Source organism: Rhea americana, unplaced genomic scaffold (assembly GCF_003343005.1).
Source record: "Rhea americana isolate MKP2758 unplaced genomic scaffold, rheAme1 scaffold_37, whole genome shotgun sequence".
NCBI classification, from domain to species: domain Eukaryota; kingdom Metazoa; phylum Chordata; class Aves; order Rheiformes; family Rheidae; genus Rhea; species Rhea americana.
Genome location: NW_028186501.1, coordinates 2441332 through 2446575, shown reverse-complemented (window position 1 = coordinate 2446575; position 5244 = coordinate 2441332).

Below are 5244 nucleotides of genomic sequence, written 5' to 3'. Positions count from 1 at the left end.
CACGGACAGCACCTGAAACACGCACCTGCAGGCAAGATGCCACACAGACCCGCCCTGCAGCATGTGCCCATGGGCACCAGGCTGCACAGACCTGCCCTGCGACATGCAGCTGCGCACACCGTGCCATGCGGAGCTGCCCTGCACCACGCAGCCACGTACACCACGCCACGCAGTCCTGCCCTGCACCACGCAGCCACACGGGCCTGCCCTGCACCACGCAGCCGCGTGCACCGTGCTGTGCGGACCTGCCCTGCACCACGCAGCCACATACACTGTGCCACATGGAGCTGCCCTGCACCACGCAGCCACGTACACCGTGCCACGCAGACCTGCCATGCACCCCGCAGCCACACGGAGCTGCCCTGCACCACGCAGCCGCGCGCACCGTGCTGTGCGGAGCTGCCCTGCGACACAACTTTTTGCACTTCTTGTAGCTTTGCATTCGTGACATCAGGTTCCTCACGATCGGTGTCGCTGTCAATCACAAGGCGATTCAAGCCCAAAGCGCTCCGCACCGCGACGTGCAAGTTTCCTGGAGCACGGCGCGGGGCTGCTGCTCGGGGACACGGGCCGGCGGGGCCCCCGCGGCGCACTGCCCCTCGCCGGCCCCGCTCGCGTCCCGGCTCTCCCCGGGGGGCACCGAGAGGGGCTGCGAGGTGCTGGCGGGGGCAGCAACACCTCCGCCCAAGCCCCTCGGGAAAAGCCCCGCGCTCGGGCCGAGGGCGCGGAAGGAGCCCTCGCCCCGCGGGAGCGGGAGCTAAAGGGAACCGCTCGGTGCGGCGAGGACGAGCGCCGCAAACTCCTGGTTGCATCTCCCGACCTTCAGCTGTGTCCGAACAGACACTTTAATCGGGCAGGTACCACCCCAGCTGCCTAACCGCAAACCTTCGGGAACGTACATGGAAGTCAAGTGCAATGATCAGCGGGTTTCTGAACAAACGTCTGCAGGCGCGAAATTTTCCGCCAGCACAAACGCTRAACGCGAGCCGCGCAGGTAACTGATGTGCCCCGGGCAGCCGAGCCGCCTTCCCGGGCCGCCGGCKCCCCGCATCCCGCGGCACGCCGCCGCCGCCCCGCGGGATAACGGCACTGCGAGCGACCGGAGTCGCTAACCGCTGCCTCGGCACGCTGACCGCGGATTCCCGCGGCTGCCGAAACCGCAACCGGTGACGCCGCCGGCGAGTTTCTGCCACGACGCCCCGCAGACGTTGCTCGCCCGCGCAGAGCCGCGAGGAGCCGAGCCGGGACCTTCGCTCCCCGGAGCCCGTCCGGGCTGTGCGCAGGCTCGGATTACYGGGGCTCACGCTTAGCTCGTACCGAAGCTCAGTTACGTGGAGATACAAGCAATTTTGTGAGAACAAACGGTCCCATGAGATATCCACCACAAAATCTCRGCTTCAGTCTTGGTGTCCTTTCAGCCACAAACGCGAAACCCGCTTTGCTCAGAACCCGGAAATTATTTCTCATTTGTTTTAATTAAAGACGGGATAAGCGCAGGGGAGCTCAGGGCACTCGGATGACACAGCCACCTTTCTATTTTCAGCTAGCTTGAAATTCAAGCGACTGTAGTCGCTGCTGTAACGTATTTAAGCTGCGGTGCTTATGGAAAGGGCAACGCCACAGCTCCTCGCAGGCGCAGAGCCAGCTTAACGGCGTTAACCGCAGAGAGGAAACACAGGCTTAGACACACATCCACTGCAACAGAGAACYGCGGAAAACCTTCCAACAGAATTAAATCACTTGCAAGTGCTACCAGTTGCTTGAGAAAGAGGAAAGGGGGGSAGAAGCATCAAGGGACACACACGAGCACGAGAAGCACCAGAAACCACGGCAGAAGCGACGCAGGGAAACCCAGCMGAGAGCCCCGAAGCGAGAGGGAAGAGAGGCTTCACCCGGCCCGCGACGCTTTGGGAGAGCCCGCGTGCCGCCGGCCCGAGGCACGGAGCTGCGGCCTCACCACGCGTCGCTGGAGCAGAAACCCAGCGGCGCCAGCGCCCGCCGCCCGCCCCGCACCCGGCCGTGCCCGCAGCGACCCGCTGCGCTCGGCGGCGGCTGATCAGAGGCGGCCGCTTGCGATCCGGCGGCTCTCGGGCTTAGCGGCCAACCTCAGGCTAACAGTACTTAAAACTTTCCTAAACTTCACGAGCTTTGGCCCCTGCGAAGCGAGAGGCTGTCGCTACGACCCCTTCTCCCATCACAYGTGCCTCCCCTTCGGCCGCTCACGGCTCCCAGCTAACGTATCGCTGCTTCGCTCGCTGGGACGGGACAACTTCCATCGGCGAGCACCCCCTCGGCCCGAAACGAACTCCCGCACGTGCTCAACTTCACCCACTGCGAGGGAAACGATCCAYGTTACTGAACGCTACTTGGATTGCACTTAATTCCCTGCAGGGTCAAGGCATAGCTGCATTTATGTTAGAGTCCAAGCAAAAGCGTTAGTCCTGACCGGCCGCGGCTCCGCTGTAACTCAGCGAGCTGTAATTTAAAAGAAATTACCCAGCTTAGTTACGCACGCAGCCGCCTGTGCTGACGATTACGCAGGGATTTAGAGAGCCCGGGGAGGTGCGAGAGGCGCCCCGCGCGGGGCAGCGGCTTGAGCCGCCGGCGCCGGCCCTGCGCCGAGCGACGCGGTCCTCGCGGCCTCTCCCCGGGAGCAAACSCCGGAGGAAACCCGGCGAGCAGGAAATCCAGCCGATGGCGGACAGAATTTCCATATTTCGTTTTTAGCAAGGAAAGAAAGGCCGGCTCCCCTCCTCCCGGGGGAATCAGGCCGGTCCAATCTGTTAAGCTGGCCCCCTGCCAGCAAGGCTATTAAAGAGGGGGGTTCAGCCGCGCATAAGCCTCTTTAGCCTGAACCGCGGAGCCGGCGGGGGATCGAGTGCCCCCGAGACGAGCGCGGGCAGCGGAGAAGGGCAGCTGGGGCGCAGAACACCAGTGCACTAACCAGGAACATTATATATATGTGTGTGTATATATATATATATATGTATATATATATATATATATGCATATATATACACACATATATATGTGTGTGTGTATATACACACATGCATGCCTATATATGCATATATATATATATTTTTTTAAATGTGTAGCGTATATGTGCACATATAAATGTATTTATTTATTTATATAGAAAGATGCATTTCCCTGTGCTCAGGGTGACTGAGGATTAACCCTCCCGCTGTCCGCTAGTAAGTGGCTTCCCCTTCCCGCCCCCCTTGCTGCCAGCGGTAGCGGCTCACRGACGAGAGAGATTTTCAAGCAGCACCTAAAAATACCTTCCCGGCACCGAGCAGACGAGCCGCGAGCGACGCCCCAAGGGGTCAGCGCCGCACTGGGGGACGGGATGGGGYGCCTGGCACGCTGCGGCGGGAAGCCCCCTACCAGAAGGAAAAACTCAGCYGCTCGGAGCCCTGTTAACTCTGAAGTCTATCAATCACCTAGGACGCGGTGATCAAAAGCCTCACGTCACTACACTTGCTACCCAGGGCTAGAACGTGATGAACGGTCACAGGGTTTTATTGACCAGGGTCTTAAAAACCTCAACCCGTGGCTTCACTTGCCGGCTTTCCCTTCTGGAGGATGCTTCCGGAGCACCTGCAAATCCCAGTTATTTCCCCAAGCGACCGCAATTACCTGTAAACCTCCTTCGCTCCTGCGAAGGGGCTTTTCCCGAGCGATGCTGGGGTCTGACTGTCCCACGTGCCGCGTGGCTCCCGGATGCCTTGTGACAGGCGGTGAACAAACAGCTTAAATAACTGCACAAAGATAGTTATCCGGGGYGGAGTACGCAGCGAAGCCCTGCACGGAGAAGGGAAAGGCATCGGCACCCGCGACAGCCAGCTTCACGGAGCGAGGAAGACGAAGGCGGCTTCCCGCAGGCCGCTCGACGGTGCCGGGTTTACACGTTTGCTTTCAAAGACTGGTCGGATTCGGAAAACTTGAGGAGCAGCGTCAGRGGCGCCGCAGCCGCGGCCGGTGCGCGGCTCCCGCGGCAAGGGGCAACGCTCAGCGCCCGGCCAGGCCCCACGCTGGACCCCGCCGTCTGCACCAATTTCTACTCTATCGCTCTGGATTTTTTTTTTTTTTTTTTTTTTTTTTTAATAAAAAGCACCTGTAATTGCCTGGCCGAGGCCGCAGCCCGCGGCAGCGCTGCCGACGCGAACCTCGGCTGCCCGAGCCCGCGGCAGCGCCGGTGCAGGAGCGACGGCCGGTGGGAGCAGCCCCGCTCGCGCTGCGCCGCCTCCTCCACGACGCCGCGGGCATAAACGCAGCTGCGCCCTTCACTTAAGGCTTTCCATAATTAGAGCCCGTTAATTACCAGCGAAGCGCCCTCCAAATTCCTCAGGGAGCTTCCCGGAGGCCCCGTCTATGCCGGATGCCGCTCGCCAGGCTCCTGCCCACGCGGAGGGCGCTACGCTTTGGAAGCGACGTAGTTTTGAGTTTTCCCCTTGCAGGCGGAGCCAGGAAAAGCAGCGCCTTCGCTGCAGGAGCAGTCGCCGCTTGCGGGGCCGGCGCTGCCTGCCGCGGCGGGGCAAGCGGAGCTTCGGGCGCCCGCGGGGCCTTCGGAGGCCACGTGGCGACGGGCTCTTCACGCGATGCCCGCGCGCCCAACGGCCAGGTGACGCCCGCGGGTTTCGGTGAGAAGCCCTAACGTGTTCAACGCTTCCAGCCCGGCACCGCTTGGAAGCTTTGGCAAAGATGAGTTTCCATCATCAGCGTTTCGAAAGCCTGGTCGGATTCTCCAGCGCGGCAGCCGTCCAGGGCCACTGGGGAGGACAGACACACGGACAGCGCGGCAGGATGAGCCCCCTCGCAGAGCGGAGAGCAGCACTCGGCTGCCACGGCGGACCTGCACGGCGGGGACGCGAGCAGCGTCGCCCCCACCTGCAGCGAGCAGGTTTCGGGGGCAAGCGGGAAACCCCCTTCCCCGCACCTCCGCCTGCCGAAGCGCTGCCCAAGCGGCCAGCCCCAGCCGTGACGGCCAGGGAGCTCGCTGCAGTGCATGGCCAGACCTCGGCACGTGGCTGGAATTGCCACGGAGCATGCTGGGACCTCCCCATGGTGGGACCACACTGCAGTGCATGGCCAGACCTACCACAGCACATAACCAGGACCTCCCCATGGTGGGACCACACTGCAGTGCATGGCCAGACCTACCACAGCACATAACCAGGACCTCCCCACGGTGGGACCTCGCTGCAGTGCACGGCCAGAGGCACCACAGCACATAACCAG